Source organism: Mercenaria mercenaria, chromosome 10, assembly GCF_021730395.1.
Source record: "Mercenaria mercenaria strain notata chromosome 10, MADL_Memer_1, whole genome shotgun sequence".
Taxonomy (NCBI): Eukaryota; Metazoa; Mollusca; class Bivalvia; order Venerida; family Veneridae; genus Mercenaria; species Mercenaria mercenaria.
In genome coordinates, this window is record NC_069370.1 from 44,283,567 (window position 1) to 44,297,950 (window position 14,384).

A 14,384-nucleotide genomic window follows, 5' to 3' on the forward strand; every position below is an offset into this window, starting at 1 on the left:
AGTACTGGTGAACTGCTGGTGCAGCAAGATTAAAGGAATAGTACTGGTGAACTGCTAGTGCAACAGAAGATTTTAGGAATAGAACTGAAGAACTTTTAGTGCAACAGAAGATTTTAGGAATAGGACTGGTGAGCTGCTAATCCAACAGAAGATTTTTAGAATAGGACTGGTGAACTGCTACTGCAACAAGATTTAAGGAATAGTACTAGTGAACTGCTGGTGCAACAGAATATTTTAGGAATAGTACTGGTGAACTGCTAGTGCAACAGAAGATTTTAGGAATAGTGCTGATGAACTGCTAGTGCAACAGAAGGAATAGTACTGGTGAACTGCTGGTGCAACAGAAGATTTTAGGAATAGTACTGATGAACTGCTAGTGCAACAGAAGATTTTAGGAATAGTACTGATGAACTGCTAGTGCAACAGAAGATTTTAGGAATAGTACTGATGAACTGCTAGTGCAACAGAAGATTTTAGGAATAGTACTGGTGAACTGCTAGTGCAACAGAAGATTTTATTAAGGAATAGTACTGGTGAACTGCTGGTGCAACAGAAGATTTTAGGAACAGTACTAGTGAACTGCTAGTGCAACAGAAGATTTTAGGAATAGTACTGGTGAACTGCTAGTACTGCTAGTGCAACAGAAGATTTTAGGAATAGAACTTGCAAACTGCTAGTGCAACAAAACATTTTAGGAATAAAACTGAAGATGTCCATGCAACTGGAGACTTACAAAGTTGAACTGAAGAACTGTCAGTGCAATCTATGATTTAAAGGACTGTTTTTATAATGGAACAGAAGATTAAGAACTAGAACTGTCCATGGAAGAAAACATTCAAAAACTAGAACTGAAGAACGGTCTGGAATGGTCAGCTTAAGGAATACACCGAAGAACTGTCAGTGGAACAGAGGATAATAAGAGCTAGAACTGTCCATGGAAGAGAAGATTTAAGAATAAAGATTTAAGAATTGAACTGAAGACCTGTCATTGGAAAAGAAGACTTGAGGAATAGAACTGAAGAACTGTCATTGGAGTAGAAGATTTAAGGAATAAAACTGAAGAACTATTCATGCAACTAAAGAGCCTTTGCCATAGAAACTGAAGATTGTTCACAAGCAAAAGAAAGGGCAGGGTTAGAAAATTATATTGGGGAAAATATGCAAGCTTTGGTGTATATTTTTTTATGTTTGAATTCTTTGCACATAATTTTACATCAGAATTAGTCATTCTTCAGTAAATTTTGCTATCAAGGAAATGTGTCATTGATTCCATTTTACATTAAGGGAAAAGCCTGATATTTATTATTCTATATCGTTGTGATTTCCACCACAGTGTTCTTTCTGCTTGTTTAATAGATGTAGTTAAAAATCTGTTGTGCAATTAAAACACTTAGAATTCACCTGAGCTATAGCTCCATTACTGTTTCCACTGGTGTCATCTTGCTGTGGCCATTACAGAAAGCACTACCAATGTTATTATGAATGACACTTCCCTGTTGCTCAAACTGGGGAATTTAAAACTTGCCAGTGTGAATTAATGAAGATATTGCAAGCATGTCATTTTATTTTAATGTATTTGAAAATGTTTCTGTTTTTTTCATTGCATGTAAACGAATGACTGATGGAAGTAGTTACTAGGGCAAGAAGCAAGGGTGACTTATTTGGTACAATAGGATCACATGTATAGTAGTGATTTTTATAATGAAGCAACACCATTGCTGTTGTTTTTCTTCAGTACTTAGGGTGGGTCTTGACAACTTAAAATAGTGGAGCAATCGTGTCATAATGAAAGAAGTTTTTGTTATAAATATTTTACACTCAAGAAGAAAATGACTTAAAAGCTCATTTTCCTGTGTTTTTAGAATGGCACGCTTTAAATAAGAACTAATACAGTGTAAAATGAAAATTTGAACTTTTGTCAAAAATGGGGGGGGGGGGGGGGGGGGGGGAATGAACACGTGTCACCAGTCAAGCTTTTTAAATGATGCACTACAATGTGCATTCTTTTCACCAAAAAAAAGATTGAGTGAGTTGTATTCAGCAGATGTAGGTTCAGTTTTGATTTAATGTCTTTGTTTAAAGCTACTCATTGTTTGGGCGAAATTTTTCAACTTGTTCATTTAAACTGAGTATGGCATAAAATGTATAGCTGACATTAACATAGATTATAGCCAAGTAAAAAAAGTGTTAGATATTCGCAAAAAAATGAGGAGAGCACAGAATTTCTTTGTTATTTCCAGTTAGCCCCCATTCAACACCTTAGTTTTGGAAATTTTCTAGGGTATCTTGTGAAAATCATATGTTAATTTTATACCTCTGACCACTTTCACAATATTGGGGATTTTATGATCTTTGACATATTTTTTACTACAGATATGTGAATGAGTCACTTTTTCATTGAATATTGTTGGCCAAAGCCTCAGTATTGAGAACTTTCTTCTTGTGCAATATTTAGCATGTGGGTTTATAAACAATTTTGTTTCAGTTTATAAACATTTTGGTTCTCCCAAGTACAATAAATTGGTGGTCCAATGAGTGGGGGGTTTTGTTCAAGCTGTTTTTTTGAGATTTTTTTTTTATTTATATCTTGCATTCTGTGAATAGTTCGGTTTAACTATAAATTGCTTCAGTGCATTGTATTGATTTTTTTATTCTATTATTACCTCCCTTTAAGGTGAAAATTGTCAATTTTCACAATGAAAGTGAATTGCTTTTCAAAAAACAAAAAAGCAAGTTATATAGTTTATTACATATTAAATAGAATTAAATGTGCAACTTTGGTGTTTATTCATATTGTTACTACAGTCAACTTTAAGAGGTGATCTTGAAAACAAAAGAGGTGTCAGACCTTGAAAATAAATGATTTTTAAGATGTTCTATTGTTTGATAAAGGATTGATGTCTTGTGTGTGTATCCTGGATTTTGCACTATATGGAAACATTTAACATGTCACAGATAAATGGCAACCAGTGTGTTAGTTGTTACTAAAGGCTCCAACCCCACCTGTTCAGGCAAGGATCATTGCAAAATAAAATATGCATGTATGCAGTGAATGAAACACTGAGCAAGTCACTTACTTCGGCTAGAAGAGGGAAGAATGACTACTTGCAGCCATATGTTTAGGATATTCGTATTTAGTAGCAAAAGATGTGTGAAAAAAATTAATTGTGTTTATTGTGAATTGGGAATCAGAACATATTTTGTTCATTCCATTTCTTGTACATGATATGTGTGCCTGTCTTTAACTTGGTATGTCCTGAAGTTTTAAAAAATCTATTGGTGCAGCTTTTGGTGGTGTTGTTTTTTTTAAAATCAAACTTCATGAAATCTTTTAGGTGTTGTGACCATTTTCAAAATGAATATAATTTGAAAAACCTGAATTTTTATACATGAGCTTTCAAGTCAGCTAAAAGCTGAAGCTAGAGAGCTCCCAGTCTATGTACATTATGCAACCTCAACAAAGTTTTTTTTTATTATTCATTTTTTAAATTTGAGAGTTGTGTTTTTTGAAAAATCTTTCCAACAGACAACCTTAAAACATCAAAGATCAGCAATTTTTTTCTATGTGTATTTTTTATTTGCACTATGCACTAACCAAACAAGTTTATATTTAGGGCCTTTTCAGTTGATTTACAATGTAAAAGATGTAGTTTAGTCATAAAATGTTGAGACATTGATAATGTATCTACTCTGTGAATTCACAGTCTGGTGATTTCTTTAAACCCACATTCTTGTACATGAACCGTAAGGTAAATGTTTTAAATCTGGGTTGTTCTAGTTTTTAAAGAGACCCGACTTTGTCATTTTGTTAGGCAATAAGTAAAGTAATGATGTACCATATGTGTTGGACCCCTCAAAACAGACGAAAGGGCCTGGTATCTGGTCTAGAGGGGTTAGGTTCAACAGAAGCAACTTGTTCTAGAGAGGATTCTGGTCTAGAGGGGTTAATTTTGGACCAAAACAAGTGTTCTGTATAGAGAAGCTTCGGTCTAGAGGGGTTAATTTTGGACCAAAACAAGTGTTCATGCCTAAGGGGTTAATTTTGGACCAAAACATGTGTTCTGTTCAGAGAGGTTTCTGTCTACAAAGTTTAATTTTGGACCAAAACCTGTGTTCTGTTTAGAGAGGTTTCTGTTTAGAGGAGTTAATTTTGGACCAAAACATTAATAAATTTTGTTCTGTTTAGAGGTGTTTCGGGTCTAGAGTGGTTAATTTTGGGACCATGGCATTTTTTCAGTTTAAAGAGGTTTCTGGTCGGTCTAGAGGAGTTATTTTTGGATCATAACATTTGTTCAGTTTATAGACGTTTCTGGTCTAGAGGGGTTATTTTTGGACCACAACAGTCATGTTAAGTTTATTGAGGTTTCTGTTCTAGAGGGATTATTTTTGGACCACATAAAAGTTTGTTCAATTGATTGAGGTTTCTAGTCTAGAGGGGATAGCTTTGGGCCACAACATTAAATTTTGTCTTTTTGGACCACAACAGTTGTTCAGTTTATTGTGGTTTCTGGTCTGGAGGGGTTATTTTTGGACCACAACATTTTTTCAGTTTATAGAGGTTTTTAGTCTACAATAAAAGGAACTTTGGACCAAGACATTTACTCAGTTTTGAATGTTTCCTAGTCTACAATAGAAGGACCGAGGTATTTAATCAGTTTGGAGAGGTTTCTGGTCCAGTGGGGTTGTTATAATAGAAGGATCTTGTTCTTGGCTGTGACAGTAGTACAATTTTTTGTGGTTTCTAGTTTTCAGAAGAAATTCATTCTGGACCAGGACAGTTGTTCTGTTCTGAGAGGTTTGCTTTTTCATAGGTTCTACTTTGAAAAGGTTCCACTGTATATATATTACAGCACTTAAAACTGGTATATGATAATTTGCTTAACATAGTTATTCCTATTAGTACAGTATGTAAATGCCAATCACATGGAATAACTTTAAAGTTATCCGCTGTGTGATTGTTATAGAGAGCGTTGTTCACCTTGACTGGGGATTGAACCTGTCTGGATATGTGCTGTTCTGTTAGACTGTTAGATACAGATAACGTTCATCTTTCCAGGGAATCAAACCTATGACAGACTTGAAGTTCCAACCTGAATCACCCACACAAAGTGGTTGATAATTAATTCTTCAGGTGGTACCTGCTAACTGGCCTTGACTATGGTCACATCATTTAGCCAAGTGACTGGGGGAGGGGTGGGGGACATGTTTCAAGTTGGATTAATATGTTTAGTTGAACTTTGGCACTCTGGGTCCTAATTTAAAAGATTGAATTGGCTGACCAGTCTTATCTTGCAAAGAGAGGTTTGAAAATATAACAGCTATGTCCTTGTATGCAAATGGTGAATTATTTAATCATTTTAGATAGAGAGGGTAATTATTCCTTGAAAATGGTAGTAAATTACTGATTCATTTTAGGTAGAGTGTAAAGGTGAATTGATTGATTCATTTTAGACAGAGAAGGTAATGCATTATCCTTGCAGAGTCCCTGAAAAAAAAAAGAAAGACTAGTTATCTCCTGTACATTGTGTACACAGCTACAGGTGAGTGACCTGTAACATCTGTTCTTTATTGGTTAGGTTAATTATGCTGAGAGCTAGTCCAATCCATTCCCTTGTGAAAGAGGTCATTGATAGGTCATTGACCAATGACCACTTCATGGAGGCAGTGAAGTGAGAAATTGGGGAGCCAATCAGATTAAAATAGGTTTTAACTGACCATTCAGCTGTTAGTTGAAGTTAATTGCTATTGGTGTGGGCAATCAAGTGGTGATAAAATTGACCATTCATTATGTTGTAGTGATTATACACTATTGGTTGGTCAACAAAAGGTCATTTACCTGTATGTTGTGGTCAAGAGATATCATTGGTTTATAGATAAATGATAGATATCACCATTGGCTGTTTGGTAAATTAACTTCTGTTCAGGTAAAAGTAGGATTTTGATAGGGATTTTACATTGGATTTTAATAGGGATGTCCTTTGGTTTTAAACAAATGACTGAATTTTAGATTTTAAAAAATTTAGGGATGTTAAGTAAAGTAAGCATTTGATTCACATTATTGATAGTACATTAATTAAGTAGGAATTTGTCAAAAGATGACTTCTTGGGATTAAACGTAGATCTGTCTCTTTGGATGTCCTTGGAAATTTTGTTCTGTAGGTTTACAAATACATCTTTTTACAGATTTTATTAAGGAAAAGAAAGTGTAAACATAGGTGAAGATTGAGTTAATTAAATCATTTACCATTTTACAAAGTGAATAGTACTTGTTTGAAATGATAAGGAGGGGTTTGATTTATTGTAATTTGATTTAAATCAATTTCAACAAAATGTTGACTCTTGCTTTGTTAAGAAGATAATAAAACAAATTGTCTTTAGTCACATAAAATTATCAGCATCTCTGCAGCACTATTGTCTTGCTAAATCCTTTTCATTTTCTTGTTCAATATCAAGACACAAGGCTAGTTTTATTGTGACAGATTTTTTCCATGAATATAAAGCTTGCAATGACTCCACATTATAGCAAAATGTGAAGCTGTGCTTTTAAAACTGATACAAATTATCAATATTAAACCTCAGTAGCTGGAAAAAAAGTGGATTGAGCCCAGCTTTACAGTGAGCATATTGTACAATTTGCATTGCTGGCTCCCAGCCATTTTCTACATTGCTGTACTTTTTTTGTTAGATTAGGGTTGAAATCAGGTCAGGTCAAATGGGAAAAAAGCGTTTACATGTAGAGTCATAAGCTAGTTTGATAAAGGTGAAAAACTCAAATTTAAAAGTGAGTATTAATGGATTTGAGGCAGATGAATTAATTAGTTTATGAAGTTAGTACAGTGTTCATTTAAAAGATGTGACAGGCAATTTCTTTGTTTTGAATAAGAAAACTTCATTTATTCACCTGTTTAATCCATGTAACAGGATTTGATACATAAGAGGAGTTTAATTATTCAATTTTATGGAGTAATAACTAGAAAAAAGAAATAAAGAAATGAAAATAGATGCAAAAGAGTGAAGATACATTTAATGAAGTGGAGTATTTTGTGTATTTGAAGAAACACTGGGGTTTAATTCTATTAAAAAGATGCAGCTTTTAATATTTGAATACTTAATTGAAGAATAAAAAAATGAAAACAAATTAGTTATTTTTCTCAATTTTTATATAAAAGAAAATTTGAAGTGAAATACTTCCGAAGTTTACGAAAAATGAATCCGAAGTGAACATAATTTGAACATATGGTTGTATAAGTGCAGTTTAAAGTAGTAAAAAAAAAATATGGCGATTTATTGAGAAGTGATTTACACGATTTCAGCAATTTATTCAACAGCAGATTTCTCGGATGCATGTACAGATGTATGATATTGATTAGGCAGTTCGCCTTCCGTTTTTACACAAGTCAATCACATCCAATATTAATTGTGTCTGTATGACTTTTAATTGTATAAAAAAAAAGTTAAAGTAACTAGTAGAGTAGTAGTATCTATTACATATTATTATAGTAGTCCGCCTATTTGGTCACGTGTTTGCTTTTTATCACAGAGACTTGGCGGCCATGTTGGATTTAGCATGTGTTGAAGGCAGATATTTCTGATCAGGTTGAGTTAAACTATCGGTGGCTTTCATGTGTATGCAAAAAAATTTGGATGGATGGGCGAATGCACTCGAAAAAGACCAGTCTTTGAAAGACTAGGGTTAGGTCGAGGTGTATTCTGTGAAAAATGCGTGGTAAAAGGGGTTTTTCTTTGAGGATCTTGTAGAGTTTGAGGATGTGTTAGCTCTTTTGTGGCGGATTTAGCTTTGCGAAGGTCAAAATGCGGCATCTTTATGAAGGAATTTACTGTTTAGATGGTAAGTTATATTTCTTCCGTTTATGTTGGTTGTCTTAAAGTAAGACGAAAAGTTTAAATGAAATCCTAAAAAGCCAGTCATTGCTAAAAATTGTGAAAACTTTATTCATTATATTCGTTTTAAACTTCAAACTTTGCTCTGACAGTGAACAAAGGTAATTGTGAACTGCACGTCACTGCATTCAAACTTGTCCATCGGATTTGTAACAAAGTATATGCCTAGTGTAAATTCATGATCTGAATTGTTTAAGCTACCTTTTTCACCCCGACATTTTTTTGATACAACACTTGTGTAATCATTGGATAATGGTGTATGAGGAGCGATAGAGGGAAATGTCTAGACTTAACAGTAGCACATGGCCAACGCTTTCCATATTTTGTGTCATTGTGAATTATGGCATACATGATCTGCTCTTGCCTCTGTATAAATCAATTTCAAGCATAAGTGGTGGTTTAGGTCCATTCTCAAGGTTCTGTTTTGTGTCAGATTGTGCAGTACCGTCCTTTCTTTGATAAATTTTATGCTAATTTTCATGTCATGCAATCTTATATAGGAAATCAGAGAAAACCGATTGAAAGTTATGTAGTCTCTCCGATGTTAAACATACAGTGGTTTATGAAGGGTATTTTTCTAGTTGATAAATTTGGCGGGATTCAGTTGCATTAGTTTACAACATTGAATAAGGCTATGTAAAAAGCATGTCAGTGTATCTACATCCTTTTTATGCGCGTTTTAGAAGTTAGTAAAAGGCGGGCTCTCGACGTGCATGTACAATAAGGAAAAATGGCGGATTCCGGTACAGTTGTAAGCACATGTAGTAAAATGTTTTGTCTAGGAATGCAGTTTAAATCGTCACGGCATCTTGATTGCTAGACTGTAACAAAGTTTATGCAATTTGCCTCCTGAGGCATAAGATTTCATTGAAATTTAATGCAGATGTATACAGTCTGCTGTGTGCATTTGTTAATAGTTGAAGTTAGATGTATGTTATTTGTTCGCCATGTTTGCGCGCGTGATCGAGGTCAAGAATGGGGCGCAATTAATGAATAAAACTTAAATATTACATGATAATGAGTTAAATATGTAAGTTTTGATGAAAATTGAGAAAAAATAATAAAAATAAAAAATAAAAATATGTGCAAATGAGTATAGGTGCGCAGCGCATGCGCGCAGAGGCGCGTAACTTTGTCTATGTCAGACATATGCGCAATCGATGGTAACCGCCAAAACGTGGTTTTAAAGGATATGAGGTTGCGCTGGGGATGTCTAGTGAAATATCATGGAGTGATTATGCGTGTCTAGTTTTAGATGTCTCGAGATAGGTGCGTATTACACTGACAGTCCTGCATTATCTACAGTGACTTTTTTGTTGTCGACAATATAAAATAGTCTGCACAGTAGTCTTGGTATTTAATCGTGATTACATAAATGTTGCATGTCGTTAACTTAACATATCATTTGTCAGTCTTAAATGCAGAGATTTTTATTAGATAGAGTTATTTATTGGGAACTATTTTTTGCGCGGATGTGCATACTTTGTTAAAAAAGCTATGGGAAAGGGTGTAACAAGGGGCACAAACTGTCTGACCTGCCACAGCTACTGCATGTTTAAACCATGCCGTGTTATATATGATACCTTGATATGCTTTTAAATTTGGTTTAAAAAAAAAGTTCTGAATAATTCAAGTCTGGATTATTTTTGTGCACATGTGTAGTTTCTTTCTTGATCTGTTAAATTATACATGTTGTTGCTGGATTTTAAAAGTTTACCAAGTTTAAAACATGGATTTAAATAATGCAACAAGATAAATAAAGAACTAGTGCATGTGGATTTAAATATAATTTTTTTAAATAATGATGGTGTAGAATAATTATTGTGAAATGGAAATTTGTAGTATGTGTTGTGATATAAGTTTCAAAGTGAAAACACGGGGTACTCACATTTGTAGATTTGGAGGTAGTTTGAGAACAGTTTAAAGATAAAAATGTGGATTTAAAGGAAAAAAGTGTGGCGCATTTGAATGCGTTATTTTTGAAAAAATTTGTGATAGCGTCTTAAGATGTGCGCCATCTTGGATTTGTTATCGAGGTTTAAGGATGGCGTGATGTACGTCTACCAAAGGTGAGCATATACTGGCTAGTTTTTGTCTTAAAAGATTCAATTAAATTGCATTCTGTTTTTATAAATATTGCCATTGTTTTGTTAAGTCCATTTAGAATTCTTTTGTGAACTAAAATTTATTTTATAATTATATATATGTGTGTGTATATATATATATTTGGTCTTGAAATGTATTTAAATGAAGAAAGGGGTCTAATGCTACATCGAAAAGAATTTAAAACAAAATTTAACTTGTGAATATTAACAATGTTACATATCTTTCTTAAATTGTTCTTTTTGAAATCCTGTAATTTTATAATATGAAATGATATGTTGAAATATTTTCATTCGCGCGTAGATAATGAGATTTTGTTTTGACTGTGAATCTGTGACCCAGAAGAGGAAGGTTGCACTTGCTACTGCATGTTCATTGCACTGATGGGGTTTATTGTTAGATTATGCATAATCTACATGAAACGTTTTGAAAAAAATTGTCTATGCTGTATTGTGCAGCGGAAATGTATCCGTCTGGATGTTAATGATAACGACGTATGCGCATGCGCACATTTATTTTGAATATTTTAGTCTGGTTTATCATACGTTTTATATAGGACACTTGCTAAGAAAAAAAAAAATAGAACCAGACATAGGCGCGAATGCGCATTCGTTGAGTGGGGCGCACATGTTAAAATTCAAGAACGCGCATGCGCACGTAGGCGCGTTTATAATATAACTAGAATCTAAAAGAATAGTTTCTTCTGTAATAGATACTTTTATAATTAATTTGAATAAGAAAAGATTTTATCAACAGTTCTTTGCATATTAGGTAAAAACTTTATTAAATAACTTTATGTTCTGAGCTGGAATTTAAATCGTAAAAAAAATTTTGGATGCCAAAAATATACCTGTCTCGCGTATGCTTTACACAAAATGGACGGTCCGCGTTATGCGCATTTTTGAATAGTGAACGCGCTTTGTTTATTTGCATCCTTGATTCTTAGAATGTAACTTAGAAATACATGTATTTCATTGTAAGTGCTGTATTTCATTGTAAGTGCTGTGTGTGATTCGTGATTTTTGTTCAGTATATAATATATACGTATTTCTTGTGCGGGTTGACCACATTACTATGCAGAAAGCGCGGAGCATGCGCGTGTCACACAACACCTAGTTGACTTTCCAGACAACATGTGCTTTCCTCGTTTAAAAACTCTGAATTTAAATATTTTGAATTAAAAGGAATGGATATACTTTTCTGGAAGGTAAGATATTGTTGCCATACATGCCGATATTTGTATATGAAAGTTTATAACACATTGCTGTAATTTAGTTGTTAACATCTCTCCATTTTTATAATTCAAAATATTTGAAAATATATTTTATAAACCTAGTATATGCATTTTCAGATAATTCTTGTTGCAAAATACATTATCATGGATGTTTTAGGAATATTTTTGCATGTATATCAACTGGTGTTTTTGAATACATGCATTCACTTTAGGTTTGAAAAAAATAATTTTTTTTGCCGGAAACTGGATTAAAAAATAGCTGAAATATTTAGACTGGCTGAAAAAAAAAAGAAAAACATTTAATATATGAAACTAGTTTGCATATGGGGTCTACAGTTTCGACGCCAAAATTCTAGACATTACGCGCATGCGTTTGAATGATAATAGACTAGGATGGCGCGTAGCGCGAATTGCAATGGTGAATGTCAAAGCCTAGATTCTGAAGCAGCTTGATAGAGTAAAGACAAAGCATTAATACATCATGAAAGGAAAAAAATTGCTTTTATAAGTTACATTTTAAATAGTAATTTTTGTAGAATTTTAAAAGTTAAAATGCGCGCATGCGCTTAGCTGCGCGCCTTAACCAGAACTGTCTTGCAGGCTAATGCGCAGTCCGCGCTTTGCTTCTTTAAGAAACACTTTCTAAAATTTATGCACAAAATGTGCAGAGTTTGGATATTCTACAAGAAGGTAAGGTTTGAATATTTACTTAAATTCAAATTAAATGAAGCGATGGAAATTATTTTTCTTTGTTTTTTGTACAAACTGTTTTTTTTTTTCACTTGTAAAGAAATAAACAAAAGAAAAAGATATATTGCAGATAAAGTAAAAAAAAATTCTGCTGTCAAAATTTTTCTCCTAATACATTTTAACATAAAGAAGATAAAAGAATGCCTTTCAGTGCTTTCCAAATATATGTTGAATTTGTTTGTGTTAGTTTTTAGTAAAAAGAGATTCTGCTTGCCGTTTCGATCTTTTAGAGTCGATTCTTTCATGTAGTGGCGAAAAATTGAATTCAGCCCAGAAATTTCTACTAGTAACATAACTTATATAAGACATCGGAAAAGAAAGTTTTGCCGGGTGTTGGAATTTTAAGCACTGCGCGCAGTTAAAAAAAAAAATTGCGCAGTGTGCTTGTCTCTGTAGCAAAGTCTTCCAGCGCGCATGCGCGCTTAATTTGAACCAAAGCCCATGTACCAAACATCAGTGCGCGCCACGCTTCCAAACGGTCAGTTCGTTTCTAGTTAAGGCTCTCTGGTGCGCGCGCTGCGCATGGAATTTCAGGCTCAGAAGTAAGTTCCATTTTTGATAGAAGCATTTTTAAGTATATATAGATATTTTTCTTTTAAAATGTAACTGCTCTGTTCTTGTAAAAGAAAAGAAAATACATTTAAACAAATCTGTAACTTTTTAGAGGGATTTTGTTCAGAATGTAAGCGTAGGATAATTTGCTTAAAGATCTGAAAATAACACAGTATTCTACTAAAGAAAACAACATTGTTAAATTGAATTTAAACAATAAAAACAGTAACTGTTGGAATAGTTAACATGTATTATTTTCTAGTACAGTGGCATGTGTAGTTAAGAGTCATAAAAAAAAATGAGTACCAATATTCTTGTATTATAGATGATAATCTCGAAAACCACCATTTCATCATGCATTATTTTCTTTTTTATAAAATAATAATATTTCTTACATATTTTAAAGTTTGTAAAATTTAATACGCAGTTGATAAAAAAGTTGTTTTCCATAATTATATGAACTGACTATTATACAAGTAGATGTATTGAGTGGAGACCCCAATTATTACATAGTAAGTAAACAGTGTCAAAATAATAAGGTAAAAATGACTATCCTTGAGAAAAAAAGCTATTTTCCGCTACCTGTATAATGGAATAATCATTTACTGGCTTGAGTTGCTATTTACCTCAAAGTGTACAAAGATTGTTGTCTGTAAATTGGGAGAAAATTAGATATTTTCAGTCTGTTAGTAGAGTATGTGTGATGTACAAGAAACCCCTTTCAGAAAAATTCAGCGTTCCATTATGTTTATGGCATTGGTGTCAGAAATCTGACTTGACATGCATTAAAACGTTCATAAAAGAATTAACCTTTCTATAAAGAACATATTTTTGGTTTGCTTTCATTTTTCCGAAGCATATAGTAAATAATACATAATATCAGATCTGTTTAATTTTTTACTTGAAAAAAATAACAGTTACTTTGATCTGCTTTTACAACAATGGCATATTTTGCATCAAGTGCTTCAGAAATTCGGTTTTATGTCTGATAAAACCACTTCACACTATTGTTGGTGGATTTGAAATAGAATACCAAGATAAAATCCCTCCTAGATGTGTGTTTTTCAGTTATATCCAAATTTTCTTTTAATTCAATTTAAAAATTGATAAATATCCCCATAAAGTTTTTTTTTTTTTTTTTTAACATGGTAACTTTGTCCACCATGGTCAAATTGAGCAGTGCCGTCATTAAAAAATTGTTTGTTTGCGGTAACGCGACCAGAAGTTTTGGTGTGAGTAGACAGGTTAAGTAAATTTTTTTTTTTTCATCTGACTGGCCAGAAAAAAAATGTTAGGTTGCAGCGATTTTCACGGGTAGGTCGTGTTACCGCAAACATATTTTTTTAGTGATAGCTCAGGAGTGGTTTTGTATCTAACATTCATTTGAAATAGCTTGAAGTATTACTGTAAATTATTCAGTGAGTAATTCATATATAAATTTTTGTGTTTTTCTTCCTGTTTTCCTGGTGGTATAAATTTGTCCAGCATAATATGTAGGATCTCTGCATAATGTTAGTAGCCCAATATTTTCCTGTATTTTTGAAAGATGTTCTATATTGCTTGGAGATCTATACTTTGAAAAAATATATCTAGGTTATCAACAGGTTTGCAGCCATTTCCTATATATCAACACTATTTTTTGTGTATTAAATTTTGAGAAAAATGTCCTGTATTTCTGACCTGTAAACAACAACAACAAAAAACTACATTCATTTGAATACATGAAAATGTTATCTCTCCACAAATTCCAATATTCCTGTATTTTCCTACATTTACGAAATTTTAATTTATTATAGTGATGAAACCAGTTACCATAATTATCATATTCCAGTATTTCCCAGTA

The 14,384-nt window shown here is 33.0% G+C and overlaps 1 long non-coding RNA gene across 5 annotated transcripts in view; it reads left to right on the forward strand.

Annotated features, from left to right (window-relative positions):
* Positions 1 to 14,384, forward strand: part of LOC123561784 (uncharacterized) — a 108,257-nt gene that overhangs the window by 53,521 nt on the left and 40,352 nt on the right. Inside the window, exon 1 of one of the 5 annotated variants that reach the window (XR_006688520.2) lies at positions 9,987 to 11,212. The exons of the other annotated variants lie outside the window; for them this stretch is intronic. This is a non-coding gene — a long non-coding RNA (uncharacterized LOC123561784). Of the gene's footprint in view, positions 1 to 9,986; positions 11,213 to 14,384 lie in introns of those variants that run through there. 5 annotated transcript variants of the gene reach the window in all.